Here is a 20,419-nt window from a genome sequence, read left to right as displayed (position 1 = left end):
ATATTACTAATTTTTAGTTTAAAAAGCATCAATAATTTTTCCGTTTTATTAATTGTATATTATTCTTACAGGTCTTTCCGATTGTCTTCATTTGTTGCTGACGTTGGACGTGTGAAAAACATGGAATGAATGCAATCTTCAAGTATTATGTTTTTTTTGTGTATTAAATAAATTGTGTTCTGTTATAAATTGTTTTTTATCTAAAATAAAGTTACAGAATAATATAAGGTTACAAAAGTTGAAAAATCAATTTAAATGTTTTGTATTTAAAATTATTTGTGCACTGCATAATTCTGATAAGAAATAGCCCCTTACTAAAGTTGTTATAAAAAGTTGAATATGCATCGAACAAAAAAAGGGTAAAGACCAAGACGTTTAATAAGCATAATTCGGTTAATTATATTTAACGAGATAATTAGTATGTACTAGTTTTTTCATCATGGTAGTCTTGCAGTTGTTAATATCATGACTGAAGGGTAGATTTTACGAACGTAGTTAAGGTTCCAAAAAAATTATTGTTTTCTTGATCAACGGCGTTTAAACTGAAATATTTTGCTGTCCATGTATGTATTTAAAAAAGGACCTGCTTTGCAAATTTCTTCGTGCTTGTTTATAAACTATGAACATGTTATTAAAATATATTGTGATTTGTTTAGGTTCTCACGTCAAATAACACTGTAGGGCTCTGGTGTGAAAACCTAACAAAAATTTATTACGAATTTTTCCTAAAAAAACTAAATTTGTGTTAATTTCAATTAAAAGTTATGTAGCTACAGCATTTCCTTATCAGTTAAATTGGCAGACTTGACAATTAAAGAGTCATTTTTCTATGTTGAGTTATTCACGGGCTGCACTTTATAAAGAATAAGATTACTGCAGGCTGCAGCTATCACTAAAATATCCTATTTTAAAACTAAATTTTGGTAGAATAAACACTATTAAAGTACGAGTTATTAGCTACTGCAAGTTTTCACTCTAACAATGTCGTGTTTTGGCAACTTGGGAAGTTAAAAGCTACTAATTTTATATAATGAAATCTGATTTCTACAGTATAAATGAAATTAACTTGTTCTAAAGTCGAATGACACTTTTTATGGCAACTTTGCTGGAAATTGTTTCTACCAAGCCTGGTTGTATTTTGTATATTTTTACTTTTGTCAATGCAGTATATTATCAAAATAAGTTAGAGGTTATATAATAAACTTATAAAAGTAAGAAACTTGCTAAAGAAATCACATGAACGCGATAAAATACAATTTAATTATTACCCAGCTTGAAGCTGAAAATTATAGCTTAAATAAGTAGAAATTATCTATTAGTTTTTACTTAATCATTCTGAACCTGTTATTGAGAAGTTTAACTGGATACCAAATATTTTTTTAAAACTTTAAACGCAGCTCTTTGATTAATTTAAAACTGCTAAACTATACATAAATTTTGGTAGAAAGTTACAGTATACCAACAAATTTTAACAACGAAACTTTTGTGTCATTTTAATTAATAAAAAAATTGTTTCAGCTCGTTATTTTAAACTTAACGCAAGCCTTTCGGTTATTTTTCAACTAAATTGAAACAACTTTAAACACATATACGTTTTTGCGTACACAAAAAACTACAAAAATACTTTCTTGTATAATGTTAGTTGGGGTCTAAAGATATCTTTATTGTATAGGTATTTAGTTTCTATAAAATCTCTGTGTACTCAATACTTAACTTTTAGAATTATTATGTTAAGTTTACCGATTTCGAGTTCAGATAAAGCACTTAACTAGCTACTATAGGAGAAATAATGAATTTATTCTTTCAAGATTTTATTTTACAAACTAAGTTTCGGTCAAAGACATCGTCAGTGCTTAAATGAATCTTTTTCAAAAAGAATTAAAGCTTATGTTAACTGGCTATAGCTACTATTTCAAACTTCCGATTAATAGACATTTAGCTTTTTGCTTATGACAAGTTGAAAGATAAATTGTTAAGTAGAGTTTATTTAATATTTAGTTTATTTTATTGCGGCTAATTTTAAAATCAAAATACACACTTTAATGTAAAATCCGTTCTACTTTTAATTTCTATTATTTATACATTTTTTGAACATTACTTTACTGTGATATTTTTTATAAACTACTTATAATTTGCGCATAACAAACACGACTTGCTTTTTGCCAGGTAGTACACCAGACATAGATAATACATTTTATAATAAAAAAAAATTGATACTATTTAGAAAATAGACTATTTATTTTACACGAGTAAAATACAAGGTACGGCAACCTTTTATAGGTAAAAGGCCATTCTTTTTAGGAAGAGTTGCGAGCAGAATATATAAAAAGTTTCCGCGGGCTAAAGTTACATGAAATAATTGTATTCAATAAGAAACACGATTTTAAACTATAAAGGATAAGTGGTTACAAATTTTGATTAAAAGCCTGATAATTATAATAAAAGTTTAATGTAAAATTAAGCTTGATATAAGTTTTGCCGAGATTCAGACCCGTTTTGTCTGGGTGGGTACTTTACTCCATCGCCTTGCTTAATCTGCTTTTATGACTGTAATGACTACTGTTTTAGGAACTATATGCATTTATATGTAAAGTTTACTCCAACCAGAGAAAAAACAAACAATGTTTGATTCAAAAAAATTTATGTTTAGTTAAATACGAACCTTTAATTTTGTACGTTAGTATTTAATGAAAGTGGAAGAATTACTGAAACTTTTGTAAGCTTTGAAAAAAAAAATCATTTTTATTGTAAACTTTTAATAAATTTAACATGAGTTCATACATAGACAGAAAATTTACTTAAAAATCTCTTTTTTTGAATAACAAACAAACATGAGTTAACAACTTTTCATAAGTTTTATTCGTTGCTCTACTTCTAAGCTTTTACTGATTTCTATACAGCTTTTCTTGATTTAAGATACAGCTTTTATGTATAGCTCTTTTAAAATACGTTTTAGCGTGTTAAAACAAACTGCAAACTTTAAAAAGAAAACAACAATAATGTTTACAAGAAAAACTATTTGCTATACATTTGTGAAGTAGAGCGTACGGCAACCTTTTACAAGTGTTAGATCGATTTTGCTAGAAGTAGTTGCTCGCGGAACATAGAAGAAAAGTTTTAGGCGGGCTACAGTTAATTATAACAATCGTACTATCAAACAAAAATATTATTTGAACTGTAAAGGACAAATAATTACGAGTTATGTAATAGAAGCGTGATAATAAATATAAAATTTCACAAGGCTTTAAGCTTAACATAAATATTCAAACCAACTTTTTCTGGTTTTGTATTGTACTCCATTACCTTGATTAATCTGCTGTAATGAGTGCTGTTTTAGAAATGTTGTACTTAGAAATATGCATTTATTATTAAGTTTATCCGAATTCAAAAAAAAACATTAATTAGTTCACTTAAAAATGAAATTTTACTTTGTAGTTTAGCTTTTGCTGTAATTGCTTCAATTAATGTTAGTTTTTAAATAGCTTGTTATTTATGTTGTTATAGTTTAAATAAATTTAATACAGCTCATTTACTTAAAATCAAAGCAATAAAATTTAATAAATTTTCACAGTTTTTCATAGATTTTATAATATACGCAGTTTAACTTGTTGACTTTGAAAAACTTGTTATAACTTAGACTTTAGTTCATTATAATAACGCTAATCTTTCATTAAATATAAAACCGTAAATCTTTCCATTATCTTAAAGAAGTTCCCGAGGTTTTTGAGCTCTGAATTCTAAAAAAATTGTAAAACTGCCTAATTGATTACGAATTTTAAACACATCGCGAAATTAGTTTATTTTAAATAAAAATCAAAGTTAAATTTCTAATTTTTTTATCCGCTAGGTGTCGCAAACCCACAAGATTGCACCATATCGACTTTAGAAAAAAAAAAATTAAAAAAGTTTACGGGTTCTTCACCACACGCTGTCGCTCTCCCGTAACCACCACGTCCCCGCCTCCACCCTAAAAGCTTAGCACTAATACTGAGCGAAATTTTTTTTTCTTAAAATATACATCTTACGTAATATGCCCTTTCAAATGCATTTCTTTCTAAATTTTCACAACATTTTTTGTTTCTATGCAAACTACAGTAAACAAATAGTTTGTAATTTTACTTTTCAATTACTTTAAACTTCATTTATTTGTTTAACTAATTTACCTATTTCTTCTAATGAAAAACAAACTATCAAATTATAATAAGCTATTCATTTATATAAACATATAACTTACTTTATAGCACATAATTTTAGTGAAACTTCACATAACAAGCTCTCGTAAAATACGAAATGGTAAACATAATAAACAAAAGGAAATACATACAACCAGTAACAGTCACAGCTAAAAAATGACAAAGTGCCCTAAGTATTATTTTATTTGATATATAAATTTATATAATATATAAGTAAATAAAATATTAATTTGCAAGCTTTCTCTTAACCGCTTGAATTAACTTTTAGCTCAAAACTTCAAACCAAATCTAAACAGTAATCAAGTTGATATCCTGTTACAGTTTTAAATTCCATAAGGATTGAAAAATGGAGAATAAAGTTGTTTTCAAATATTTTGATTTAATCATACAGTTAAGCTAATAATTTAAAATATAAAATTTAAATTAGTTCAAAAGTAATTTGAATAGTTCAATTTCGATAACCTAGTATTCATTTATATTATTCAATATATAATAACAACAAATGTTTACAGTACACTTTCTTTATTGAACTTAAATATGTTTCTGTGTCTCAAGCAAGATAACACACATAAAATTTGCCAAAGTCCAAAAAAACTATGATCAGTAGTATACGTTATTAAGTTTAAAAAGATCTTACTTTTTACGTTAAATAGTAAAATAACCTAAATTCTATCAGCAACTAAAAACTAACTTGAGAGTTTTAAATCAATTTGTTTATAATTTACAAAAAGTATGTTAATCAAACTTTCTTTTAAAGGTAATAATTAGGGTAAAAATGGAGTTATGTTTTATATTAAAAAGAAGAAGATTTTTATTAACACCACAACGAGTTGTGAAAGAGAATGGTACAATAAAATAAAAGAAAAATTTTCTGCTAAAAATGTAATTATGTTGTATAAATTAGTAGAAGTTTTTGATTTAAAAACAATTTCGAAATTTTCCATCAATTTCATGGAAGAGTGCTTTACTTTGGTAGTTGCAACTATAAGTTTTCTAGAACTGGAATATATTTCTGTAGTAAAACTACTTTCAAGTTCCAGTTTACTTGCAAAGTTAGAACTTAAAGTGCTTCGTGCAGCCGAAAGTTGGCTAACTTACAAAATTAAGGAACGTGGTAAGTTTGCCAAAAACCTTTTGTTAAAACTACGTGTTTACTCACTATCAAAAGGTGTTTTAAAAAGACTTTTCAGTGAGTCTTCATTGTATTACAAAACTGATGAAGGTATTACAGTGTTCAAAGATGTGTTGCATGATCAAAATTTTTTTTTTCGTAATAAGTTAGGAGTCAATTGCATTAGCCTTTATTCTTATAGGGCAAGTTCTAACTTACTAATTCTAGGAGATTTGAAGTATCTCTCTGGTTTTAAACCCGTCGAATACTGCAGAGATGTCATCCAGTTGTGCGATTTTAAAAGCGCAGAAGCTCTTCCCCCCATGCTGGCAGAACGACATGATATCCAAGCAGTTTGCATTGAAGGGGAAGTTTACGTTTTAGATGGCTGTGAGCACTATGAAATGTACGTTGAAAGGTACTCACCAGCCAACAACACGTGGACGAAAGTGGCAGACGCCTTCGACGCGCGCCACAGCTTTTCCGTTTGCGCCGTTGCCAACAAAATTTTAACTTTCGGGGGCTGGTCTCCCGAATATCCGTACCCCGTCCACGGCTCTTGCTTGCAACTGGACACGGCCGGCTTCGAGTGGAAAGAGCTGGCCGAAATGAAGGTGGGCGCGAGGGCAGTGACAGCGTGCGCGCTTTTCAACGGAACGGTCGTGGTCACCGGCGGTATGGATCAGCAGCACAAGAGGCTGAACTGGGCGGAGCGTTACGATCACGCCAACGACAAGTGGCTGGCAATGCCGAGCATGATCCGCTGCAGGGGCCGTCACTACACGGTGGCCTTGCGGCAAAAGTTGTATGTTTTCGGGGACGGAGCTGGAGAGTGCGAGGTTTTCGACGACGTTGGCGGCAGTTTCGTTTCCATCAAATCGCCGCCTTACCTGTGGGAAACGACCGTGCACGGAGCGGTGGCGTTCGGAGGCGTGATCGCAATTTTTCAAAGCGGAGAGCCTCACGTTGCTTGTTACGACGTTGATGGGAGCGAATGGTCGAAAAAACCCTGCGCGACCATGCAAACAAAAGAAAGGTTTTCGTGCGTCAAGGTGCCATGGTTCTTAGAAACCATATCGATATAAAAGATCTGTTTGTATGCAAAAGTGTGTTCATATAGTGATAAAGTGTTTTATCAAAATGTTTAAGTGTTTATTAAACTTTATTTACTAGTATTACAAAACTTCTTTTTTAGTTTAGTATAGGGGTGGGCATCGGCGGTCCGGATCATGATAAAATTAGTCCTTGGCAGGGCAGTACAAATTACTACTATACCGGATTAAGTTTAAGGATCAAGCATGGTAATCCCTTTTTAGATCCGGTTAGAAATTACTATACGGATCTAGCCGATATACTATAATACTATAATCTTATGAACTTGGTAATCTTATTAAACTTTATTTACTGGTAGTACATAATTTCTTTTTTAGTTTAGTATAAAAGTGGACAACGTTTTTAATCGGCGGTTCGAATCAAGATAAAATTTGTCCTTGACGGGGCTGTTCAAATAACTAATATACCGGATCAAGCATGATAATCCCTTTTTAGATCTGGATCTGGCAGTATCCCAGTTAGTAATTACTATGCGGATCTAGCCGATATAATCCTATTGAATTTTGTTGGTCATTATTTCAAATCTATTTAAATGAAAAAAAAATTAATATACAACATTTTTATTTAACATTTATTTACATGGACTACAGGTTGTTTAATTAATTGTACTACAGGTTGTCCAACTACTTGGACTACAAATAGTTCAATTACTTGGACTACTTGTTGCCGAAGTTTTGTGACCACTACTTCCCCACATACTTAGCATTTCATTTAACCTACTACTTGGTGCACTATTACAGCTATTAGTGGCAGCTAAATCATTATTTAAGTGTAAGAAGTTAACAAAAGGTAGCATATATTAGTGCTAATACAAAGAGTAGTAAATTGAAGATAAAACTTTTAAGAAAAAATGAGTATCAACCATAAATAAGCAATTCCTTTATTGTCGTGTCATCACTACTCATCAAGCTGTTTGCTGTGTTTTATATTGATATATGATATAAAAAGTTAAAAAAGTTTTTACTATTCGTTTTGTAATTTTTTTTTTACATAAACTTTTTTGTTTGAAACAATATTAGTTACTAGAAAAATTTTAAAATTTGCTTACAAATGCTTATTTAACTTTATTATGCTACATTTTTTTTCTTTTACTTAAGTTTAGTAAATCATAATCATATCATAATCATATCATAAGAAAGCTGTTTAAAGCATCTAAGTAAGCAGTTATTGAATTAATTTAATATTTAAGTTTGGAGTTTTTATATCATTTGCACAAGTATTGATAAAAGTTAAGTTTTAAAGATATTTTTTTTTACAAAAATCATTAAGAAAAATAACCGCGGTTTTACATGTATACTCATAAAACCAACAACTGAAAAGTTTATAAACTAAAATAACATTAACAATAGACACCAACTTAACTACTGTTTTTTTTATAGACATACAATACAAAAATAAGACGTTTTAACTTGTTTAGGCTAATTGACGCTTTTAAATTTCAAAATATATGGTATAAACTGTTATGTAAAAAATCCAAAATAAATTTTAATATTCTTTAAATTCTGAAGCAAAAATTAAACTTTTTCAACCATATGTATTGTTAAACAAAAAAATATTAAACTTGTTTTTCTGTACTTTTTTGGTCTGGTAAATATAACATTAACTAGTAACTGCTTTCTTTTCCTGTTTTGAAGTTTAACTTTCATTCACATAGTTTTTCACGGATAAAACTACTCTATTTAAAAAAAAATTGAAACATTATACAAACGTTCTAAAACGTTTATTTGTGCGAGTTTTATAGATGTAAAAATAACTTTCTGTTGTAACAATTTTTATAAAGAAATCTATTAAAAATGTTTTTATTAAAACCTAATTTTATTAGTCAAATTTAACATTTTGTAATTTTTTGATAGTATGTTTAAATTTGTGAATATTGCAAGAATTTAATTTTTTTGATTTTTAATTTTATAGCATGGTTATTTTAAACGTAATTTTTTTTTAGTTAATTTGTAAATTGGGTTCCGTACATATTGATATTTATCGGTTATAAAAAAAGTAAATATTTTTCATATAGAATGTCAATACTCAATACTGTTGTAAGTGATATGACTAGTATTTGAACAGCGAATACTTAAAAAAAGAAATAAGCACCTAGTGTTTTGAAAGTTTGTTTACAAGAATATCTTCTTATATAATCCACCCAATAAATTTATTTCTGCAAGTTTTTGGTATAGTACAGTGGTGAGTATATTTCAATGATAGTATTATTATCTACAACTTAGAGTTGTTCAACTCTTATATATCAAACAGAGCCATACTATAAGACAAACCATGTATGTAATTTGAAGATTAAGATAACAGTATAATACATTTTACCTGGTAAAACACAAAAGCTAAAAGCTTTAGTTTCATTAACATATAATTTGATCATAGCAGTAAATAACTATTTTATATAACTATTTACAAGTTTTTAAAAAAGGTTTAACCTGATACACAAACTTAAACTATTCTTTTTTTCTGAAAGTATGCCACCCATGCTAAAATTTTACAAAGCGTTTTGGTTAAAACCTATTAAGGGTATAGAAAAAAATTCTAACCTTTAGGTGACTGATGACAAATAACATTTAATTGATACATCAGCTATCTATAAAGTAGATAAAGTAGTTAAGACCTCTGGTAAACAGATGAGCATATAAATTTATAAGCCCCCATCCCAGTCCCTTACACCCAGTACTTTTACATTTATATATCTAAATATATAAAATTAATTTTTTCTTAAGCAACACTTTCTCTTAAAACATTTTATCTTTATATAAGTGTAATGTTGTAAAAATAGATCAAATTATTAATACTTTTCATTTTTACCAAAAGTTTATAAGTATTTTGTATCATGCTTGCCATACATTCAAAATACTCAATATTGTTCAGCAGAGTTTAAATTTTTTAAATCTAACTAAGGTTGAGTAAGGACAACTCAAAATAGTTTTATGTTTTTAAAAGTCTTAGGCTATTTTTTTTTCTAGATCTTGATACAGATAAAGTTGGTCCAGTAACAATGTTTTGATATTTTATAACCTGTTTTATTTTAAAACATGATTCATATTGATTTGAAAAGTTTATTTCAATTAAATTAAGATTTTTAATATGATTTGAAAAAAAGCACAGGATGACTTAAGACTGTACAAGGTCACTAAGGATAGTTTTTTGTTTTTTAGAGTGGCAATGTTGTTTTTATACTATGAGAATTATTTTTAATGTAAACCAACTTGTTTGTATTTATAATGAGTAAAACACATTTATTAAAAGTAATATTTTTATGTTTTTTTAAACAAATTTATAATGTCTGTTAGCATAACAGTTGTGTGTACTTTACTTAAGTTGTTAGACATGCACACACATGACTATTTTAATAAAAATACCAGTTTAAATCAACTTTATGTATTATATTATTTATAACTTTTTTTTTTTTTTCAGTTTCTGTTCTTAAATTTGATCACTGACCATGACAAATCACTGACCGGTGGACCTCTCTGTCACTAAATCTCATTGACTATGCAAAGTGAAACAATAAGTAAGTATTTACAATTACAAATAATTTAAAAACTGTTTTGTTCAACTTATAGAAAATAATCTGATACTGAAATTTTTTTAATAAATTCAAAGTGTTTCTTTAGTGCTTGGGGTTTTTTTTTATGGTTAAATAGAGTTTTGGTTTATAAATTTACTGTTTATTTTAAACATAAGAAAAAAGATGTTTTTATTGATATTATCAAAGTAAAGTAAAATGTTTATCTAAGCGGTCTATCATAGCAAACTTGATAACTATTAAAGTTACATATGTATAACTTACTAAACCAACAAATAGTGCAGTATTTTCTCATATTGAGCAATGTTAATTTTGTCAAATTTATTATAATATAATAAACTGTTTTAATGTACTAAAATTTAGTAGAGAAAAAGTTATTAGCAGTTGCAACAACTATGATTAAAAAATAAAGCTTTTAAATAGTGTATGCTCCTTCTAATAATCTTATTTAGGTTTGATAGTTGATTAATTTCATTTGTTGGTTTTGATTTCTATTTTAATTATATAAACTCGAATTTTTGTTTGGTAAATTAATTATGTGAGTATTTATCATCTTTTGAAAGGAAAATAAGTTAGTTAAGATTTGTAAGCATTGCTCAAACAAACTTGTTAAAAATAAAAAGTGTTGTTAATTTCAATAAAATGGTAATTTAAATCATTCAAACGTCTTTATTTATAAGTTGTATGATTTTAATTAAACTTTAAACACATATAATTATTAAAATTAATAAATATATTTAGTTTGTATTGCTTGCTTGCATTTAATTTTTTGTCAATTTTTATCAAACTGTAGTTTTGACTGCAAAAGCTACAAGTTTGTTGGATGCTTTTTTATTACATGTTAACTTGTATATACTGTATACAAATCTACAATTAAGTTTAAAGAGACTAAAATATAGTAGTTGTAAAACTTAGTATCTTATAATGTTGTGTTTAATATGTATAGTGGTGTAGTAAAGCATAAAAAATAGTAGTAAAATTTATTGTTCAATACAGGTGGCCTGAAATGTAAGTAATATTTGAACAGTGTGTTTTCATATCAGTAGTTTAAATTAAGTAATCATAGTACATATTAGTTAGTACATATTAGTACAAAAATTAGTTATTTATAATCATTAATACTTTCAAGAGTGTTTTTCACAGTTTCAATTTACAAAGTTTATAAAAAATAAATATGCTCTCTACAAACTGGTCATTTGAACTTCTATAAACTTTTCATCTACAACAAACTACAAACCTTTTAGTCAACTTGACATTTTAATCTGTATGTCAAGAAATAATTATACAGTTCAGTTTACTGACAAATTTGAACTTATCAGAACAATAACCTCCGAAACTTTTTTTACAGAATATGTCGTTTTAATTATTCCTGCTAACATTTTTCATACAACTGTTGCACATTATACTTAGTTTTTATATTTTTAAAGAAATTTATTGAAATTTAGTTTGCTAGTTATCTTATTAAGAAATCATAAGAAAACAATGATAATTGTGATGGAACATGCTTAATATTTAACAATGTGGCCACAAATTTTTACATATTCTATATACCTATTGTGTTTAAATAAAATGCTTTACTAAATATTTAATACCAGTTTAAATCAACTCTATGAATTGTAATATTTATAATTTTTTTTCAGTGTCTTGAATTGGTTCACCGATGACAAATCACTGATGCGGAACCGGTGGTCCTCTCTGTCACTAAATCTCATTAATTATGCAAAGTGGAACAATAAGTAAGTAATTACAATTACAAATAATTTAAAAACTGTTTTGTTCAACATATAGAAAAAATAATCTGATACTGAAATTTTTTAAATAAATCCAAAGTGTTTCTTTAGTGCTTGGTGTTTTATATAGTTAAATAGAGTTTTGAATTTGATTTATAAATCGACTGTTTATTTTGAACATAAGAAAAAATATGTATTTATTAATTTAACCAAAATTAAATAAAATGTTTAACTTAGCGGTGTATCATAGCAAATTTGAGAGCTATTAAAATTACATTTGTTTAAATTACTAGACCAACAAATAGTGCAGTATTTTCTCATTTTATTTTGTCCAATTTATTATAATATTTTAATCTGTTTTAATGTAAATAAATTTTTATTTACTAAATTTAATAACAGTTGTGACAACTATGATTGAAAAACAAAGCTTTTAAATAGTCTATGCTCCTTCTAATTATCTTATTTAGATTTTATAATTTATAAATTTTATATCGTTTGTTTCGATTGCTATTATAATTATTTTTCTCAAATTTACTCGAATTTTTGTTCTATTAATTTATTTTTTGAGTATTTATTATCTTTTGTAAAGAAAATTTGTAAGCATTGCTCAATCAAACTTGTTAAAAGTAAAAAAAAGTGTTGTTAATTTTAATCATTCAAACGTCTTTATTTATTTGTTGTTTACATATGTATAAATTTTATAATCTTTGAGATAAACTTACTTAAGTCAAATTAAAAAGCTGGTGTTATTTTTCAATAACATTTAGAATTTGTAGCTAACATTTTAAACTTGTATGTTTTTTGATTGTTTTACTATAATTTTTGTTACAAGTCTACAATTAATTTTAAAGAGACTAAAATATAGTACTTGTGAAATAGAGGTTATTAAAAAGTTTGAAGCTGTGGAAGCTATTTTGTTTCACAGAACTATAATTTATTTCTTTGTGGTATTTAATAGCTAAGTTATATGATTTTATCAAAACTTTGAACACGTTTAATTATTAAAATTGATAAATTTATTTAGTTTGTATTGCTTGCTTGCATTTTTTTATTTGTAAATTGTTAATAAACTGTTGTTTTGACTGCAAAAGCTACAAGTTTGAAGGATGCATTTTTATTACATGTTACGTTTATATTGAGTTTCAGCCACTTTTCACGGCATCTGTTCACTAATATGTTTTAATTATTAAATGAAATATTACCAATTTTTAGTTTAAAAAGCATCAATAATTTTTCCGTTTTATTAATTGTATATTATTCTTACAGGTCTTTCCGATTGTCTTCACTTGTTGCTGACGTTGGACGTGTGAAAAACGTGGAATGAATGCAATCTTCAAATATTATGTTTTTTTCGTGTATTAAATAAATTGTGTTCTGTTATAAACTGTTTTTTATCTAAAATAAAGTTACAGAATTACATAAGGTTACAAAAGTTCAAAAATCAATTTAAATGTTTTTGTATTTACAATTATTGTGCACTGCATAATTCTGATAAGAAATAGTCCCTTACTGAAGTTGTTATAAAAAGTTGTTAATGCATCGAACACGAAAAGGGTAAAGACCAAGACGTTTAATAAGCATAATTCGGTTAATTATATTTAACGAGATAATTAGTATGTACTAGTTTTTTTTATCATGGTAGTCTTGCAGTTGTTAATATCATTACTGAAGGGTAGATTTTACGAACGTAGTTAAGGTTCTAAAAAAATTTTTGTTTTCTTGATCAACGGCGTTTAAACTGAAATATTTTGCTGTCCATGTATGTATTTAAAAAAGGACCTGCTTTGCAAATTTCTTCGTGCTTGTTTATGAACATGTTATTAAAATATAATGTGATTTGTTTAGGTTCTCACGTCAAATAACACTGTAGGGCTCTGGTGTGAAAACATAACAAAAATTTATTTATAACAATTTTTCCTAAAAAAATGAATTTGTGTTAATTTCAATTAAAAGTTATGTAGCTACAGCATTTCATTATCAGTTAAATTGGCAGACTTGACAATTAAATAGTCATTTTTCTATGTTGAGTTATTCACGGGCTGCACATTATAAAGAATAAGATTGCTGCGGGCTGCAGCTATCACTAAAATATCCTATTTTAAAACTAAATTTTGGTAAAATAAACACTGTTAAAGTACGAGTTATTAGCTACTGCAAGTTTTCACTCTAACAATGTCGTGTTTCGGGAAGTTAAAAGCTACTAATTTTATGTAATGAAATCTGATTTTTACAGTATAAATGAAATTAACTTGTTCTAAAGTCGAATGACACTTTTTATGGCAAACTTTGCTGGAAATTGTTTCTACCAAGCCTGGTTGTATTTTGTATATTTTTACTTTTGTCAATGCAGTATATTATCAAAATAAGTTAGAGGTTATATAATAAACTTACAAAAGTAAGAAACTTGCTAAAGAAATCACATGAACGCGATAAAATACAATTTAATTATTACTCAGCTTGAAGCTGAAAATTATAGCTTAAATAAGTAGAAATTATCTACTTTATCATTCTGAACCTGTTATTGAGAAGTTTAACTGGATACCAAAAATTTATTTAAAACTTTAAACGCAGCTCTTTGATGAATTTAAAACTGCTAAACTATACATAAATTTTGGTAGAAAGTTACAGTATACCAACAAATTTTAACAACGAAACTTTTGTGTCATTTAAATTAATAAAAAAATTGTTTCAGCTCATTATTTTAAATTTAACGCAAGCCTTTCGGTTATTTTTCAACTAAATTGAAACAACTTTAAACACATATACTGCGTACACAAAAAACTACAAAAATACTTTCTTGTATAATGTTAGTTGGGGTCTAAAGATATCTTTATTGTATAGGTATTTAGTTTCTATAAAATCTCTGTGTACTCAATACTTAACTTTTAGAATTATTATGTTAAGTTTAACGATTTCGGGTTTAGATAAAGCACTTAACTAGCTACTATAGGAGAAATAATGAATTTATTCTTTCAAGATTTTATTTTACAAACTAAGTTTCGGTCAAAGACATCGTCAGTGCTTAAATGAATCTTTTTCAAAAAGAATTAAAGCTTATGTTAACTGGCTATAGCTACTATTTCAAACATCCGATTAATAGACATTTAGCTTTTTGCTTATGACAAGTTGAAAGATAAATTGTTAAGTAGAGTTTATTTAATATTTAGTTTATTTTATTGCGGCTAATTTTAAAATCAAAATACACACTTTAATGTAAAATCCGTTCTACTTTTAATTTCTATTATTTATACATTGTTTGAACATTACTTTACTGTGATATTTTTTATAAACTACTTATAATTTGCGCATAACAAACACGACTTGCTTTTTGTCAGGTAGTACACCAGACATAGATAATACATTTTATAATAAAAAAAAAAGATGCTATTTAGAAAATAGACTATTTATTTAACACGAGTAAAATACAAGGTACGGCAACCTTTTATAGGTAAAAGGCCATTCTTTTTAGAAAGAGTTGCGAGCAGAATATATAAAAAGTTTTCCGCGGGCTAAAGTTACATGAAATAATTGTATTATCAATAAGAAACACGATTTTAAAGTATAAAGGATAAGTGGTTACAAATTATGTATTAAAAGCCTGATAATTATAATAAAAATTTAATGTAAAGTTAAGCTTGATATAATTTTTGCCGAGATTCAGACCCGTTTTGTCTTGGTGGGTACTTTACTCCATCGCCTCGCTTAATCTGCTTTTATGACTGTAATGACTACTGTTTTAGGAACTATAAGCATTTATATGTAAAGTTTACTCCAACCAGAGAAAAAACAAACAATGTTTGATTCAAAAAAATTTATGTTTAGTTAAATACGAACCTTTAATTTTGTACGTTAGTATTTTATGAAAGTGGAAGAATTACTGAAACTTTTATAAGCTTTGAAAAAAAAAATCATTTTTATTGTAAAATTTTTAATAAATTTAACTTGAGTTCATACATAGACAGAAAATTTACTTAAAAATCTCGTTTTTTGAATAACAAACAAACATGAGTTAATAACTTTTCATAAGTTTTATTCGTTGCTCTACTTCTAAGCTTTTACTAATTTCTATACAGCTTTTCTTAATTTAAGATACAGCTTTTATGTATAGCTTTTTTAAAATACGTTTAAGCGTGTTAAAACAAACTGCAAACTTTAAAAAGAAAACAACAATAATGTTTACAAGAAAAACTATTTGTTATACATTTGTGAAGTAGAGGGTACGGCAACCTTTTACAAGTGTTAGATCGATTTTGCTAAAGTTAATTATAACAATCGTACTATCAAACAAAAATATTATTTGAACTTTAAAGGACAAATAATTACGAGTTATGTATAAGAAGCGTGATAATAAATATAAAATTTCACATGGCTTTAAGCTTAACATAAAGATTCAAACCCACTTTTTCTGGTTTTGTATTGTACTCCATTACCTTGATTTATCTGCTGTAATGAGTGCTGTTTTAGAAATGTTGTACTTAGAAATATGCATTTATTATTAAGTTTATCCGAATTAAAAAAAAAACATTAATTAGTTCATTTAAAAATGAAATTTTACTTTGTAGTTTAGCTTTTGCTGTAATTGCTTCAATTAATGTTAGTTTTTAAATAGCTTGTTATTTATGTTGTTATAGTTTAAATAAATTTAATATAGCTCATTTACTTAAAATCAAAGCAATAAAATTTAATAAATTTTCACAGTTTTTCATAGATTTTATAATATATGCAGTTTAACTTGTTGACTTTAAAAAACTTGTTAAAACTTAGACTTTACTTCATTATAATAACGTTAATCTTTAATTAAATATAAAACCGTAAATCTTTCCATTATCTTAAAGAAGTTCCCGAGGTTTTTAAGCTCTGACTTCTAAAAAAATTGTAAAACTGCCTAATTGATTACGATTTTTAAACACATCGCGAAATTAGTTTATTTTAAATAAAAATCAAAGTTAAATTTCTAATTTTTTTATCCGCTAGGTGTCGCAAATCCACAAGATTGCACCATATCGACTTTAGAAAAAAAAATATTAAAAAAGTTTACGGGTTTTTCACCACACGCTGTCGCTCTCCCGTAACCACCACGTCCCCGCCTCCACCCTAAAAGCTTAGCACTAATACTGAGCGAAATTTTTTTTTCTTAAAATATACATCTTACGTAATATGCCCTTTCAAATGCATTTCTTTCTAAATTTTCACAACATTTTTTGTTTCTATGCAAACTACAGTAAACAAATAGTTTGTAATTTTACTTTTCAATTACTTTAAACTTCATTTATTTGTTTAACTAATTTACCTATTTCTTCTAATGAAAAACAAACTATCAAATTATAATAAGCTATTCATTTATATAAACATATAACTTACTTTATAGCACATAATTTTAGTGAAACTTCACATAACAAGCTCTCGTAAAATACGAAATGGTAAACATAATAAACAAAAGGAAATACATACAACCAGTAACAGTCACAGCTAAAAAATGACAAAGTGCCCTAAGTATTATTTTATTTGATATATAAATTTATATAATATATAAGTAAATAAAATATTAATTTGCAAGCTTTCTCTTAACCGCTTGAATTAACTTTTAGCTCAAAACTTCAAACCAAATCTAAACAGTAATCAAGTTGATATCCTGTTACAGTTTTAAATTCCATAAGGATTGAAAAATGGAGAATAAAGTTGTTTTCAAATATTTTGATTTAATCATACAGTTAAGCTAATAATTTAAAATATAAAATTTAAATTAGTTCAAAAGTAATTTGAATAGTTCAATTTCGATAACCTAGTATTCATTTATATTATTCAATATATAATAACAACAAATGTTTACAGTACACTTTCTTTATTGAACTTAAATATGTTTCTGTGTCTCAAGCAAGATAACACACATAAAATTTGCCAAAGTCCAAAAAAACTATGATCAGTAGTATACGTTATTAAGTTTAAAAAGATCTTACTTTTTACGTTAAATAGTAAAATAACCTAAATTCTATCAGCAACTAAAAACTAACTTGAGAGTTTTAAATCAATTTGTTTATAATTTACAAAAAGTATGTAAATCAAACTTTCTTTTAAAGGTAATAATTAGGGTAAAAATGGAGTTATGTTTTATATTAAACAGAAGAAGATTTTTATTAACACCACAACGAGTTGTGAAAGAGAATGGTACAATAAAATAAATTAAAAATTTTCTGCTAAAAATGTAATTATGTTGTATAAATTAGCAGAAGTTTTTGATTTAAAAACAATTTCGAAATTTTCCATCAATTTCATGGAAGAGTGCTTTACTTTGGTAGTTGCAACTATAAGTTTTCTAGAACTGGAATATATTTCTGTAGTAAAACTACTTTCAAGTTCCAGTTTACTTGCAAAGTTAGAACTTAAAGTGCTTCGTGCAGCCGAAAGTTGGCTAACTTACAAAATTAAGGAACGTGGTAAGTTTGCCAAAAACCTTTTGTTAAAACTACGTGTTTACTCACTACCAAAAGGTGTTTTAAAAAGACTTTTCAGTGAGTCTTCATTGTATTACAAAACTGATGAAGGTATTACAGTGTTCAAAGATGTGTTGCATGATCAAAAACTTTTTTTTCGTAATAAGTTAGGAGTCAATTGCATTAGCCTTTATTCTTATAGGGCAAGTTCTAACTTACTAATTCTAGGAGATTTGAAGTATCTCTCTGGTTTTAAACCCGTCGAATACTGCAGAGATGTCATCCAGTTGTGCGATTTTAAAAGCGCAGAAGCTCTTCCCCCCATGCTGGCAGAACGACATGATATCCAAGCAGTTTGCATTGAAGGGGAAGTTTACGTTTTAGATGGCTGTGAGCACTATGAAATGTACGTTGAAAGGTACTCACCAGCCAACAACACGTGGACGAAAGTGGCAGACGCCTTCGACGCGCGCCACAGCTTTTCCGTTTGCGCCGTTGCCAACAAAATTTTAACTTTCGGGGGCTGGTCTCCCGAATATCCGTACCCCGTCCACGGCTCTTGCTTGCAACTGGACACGGCCGGCTTCGAGTGGAAAGAGCTGGCCGAAATGAAGGTGGGCGCGAGGGCAGTGACAGCGTGCGCGCTTTTCAACGGAACGGTCGTGGTCACCGGCGGTATGGATCAGCAGCACAAGAGGCTGAACTGGGCGGAGCGTTACGATCACGCCAACGACAAGTGGCTGGCAATGCCGAGCATGATCCGCTGCAGGGGCCGTCACTACACGGTGGCCTTGCGGCAAAAGTTGTATGTTTTCGGGGACGGAGCGGGAGAGTGCGAGGTTTTCGACGACGTTGGCGGCAGTTTCGTTTCTATCAAATCGCCACCTTACCTGTGGGAAACGACCGTGCACGGAGCGGTGGCGTTCGGAGGCGTGATCGCAATTTTTCAAAGCGGAGAGCCGTACGTTGCTTGTTACGACGTTGATGGGAGCGAATGGTCGAAAAAAACCCTGCGCGACCACGCAAACAAAAGAAAGGTTTTCGTGCGTCAAGGTGCCATGGTTCTTAGAAACCATATCGATATAAAAGATCTGTTTGTATGCAAAAGTGTGTTCATATAGTAATAAAGTGTTTTGTCGAAATGTTTAAGTGTTTATTAAACTTTATTTACTAGTACTACAAAATTTCTTTTTAGTTTAGTATAAAAGTGGACAACGTTTTTAATCGGCGGTTCGATTCAAGATAAAACTAGTCCTTGACGGGGCTGTTCAAATTAATAATATACCGGATCAAGCATGATAATCCCTTTTTATATCTGGATCTGGCAGTATCCCAATTAGTAATTACTATGCGGATCTAGCCGATATAATCCTATTGAATTTTGTTGGTCATTATTTCAAATCTATTTGTATGAAAAAAAAATTAATGTACACCATTTTTATTTAACATTTATTTACTTGGACTACAGGTTGTTCAATTAATTGTACTACAGGTTGTCCAACTACTTGGACTACAAATAGTTCAATTACTTGGACTACTTGTTGCCGAAGTTTTGTGACCACTACTTCCCCACCTACTTAGCATTTCATTTAACCTACTACCTGGTGCACTATTACAGCTATTAGTGGCGGCTAAATCATTATTTAAGTGTAAGAAGTTAACAAAAGGTAGCATGTATAAGTGCTAATACAAAGAGTAGTAAATTGAAGATAAAACTTTTAAGAAAAAATGAGTATCAACCATAAATAAGCAATTCCTTTATTGTCGTGTCATCACTACTCATCAAGCTGTTTGCTGTGTTTTATATTGATATATGATATAAAAAGTTAAAAAAGTTTTTACTATTTGTTTTGTAATTTTTTTTTTTACATAAACTTTTTTGTTTGAAACAATATTAGTTACTAGAAAAATTTTAAAATTTGCTTACAAATGCTTATTTAACTTTATTATGCTACATTTTTTTTCTTTTACTTAAGTTTAGTAAATCATAATCATATCATAAGAAAGCTGTTTAAAGCATCTAAGTAAGCAGTTATTGAATTAATTTAATATTTAAGTTTGGAGTTTTTATATCATTTGCACAAGTATTGATAAAAGTTAAGTTTTAAAGATATTTTTTTTACAAAAATCATTAAGAAAAATAACCGCGGTTTTACATGCATACTTATAAAACCAACAACTGAAAAGTTTATAAACTAAAATAACATTAACAATAGACACCAACTTAACTACTGTTTATTTTTATAGACATACAATACAAAAATAAGACGTTTTAACTTGTTTAGGTTTATTGACGCTTTTAAATTTAAAAATAT

This window comes from Thalia democratica, chromosome 3 (genome assembly GCF_965202585.1).
Source record: "Thalia democratica chromosome 3, ktThaDemo2.hap1.1, whole genome shotgun sequence".
Taxonomy (NCBI): Eukaryota; Metazoa; Chordata; class Thaliacea; order Salpida; family Salpidae; genus Thalia; species Thalia democratica.
The sequence above is the reverse complement of the archived record's forward strand: the minus strand, read 5'-3'. Positions refer to the sequence as shown.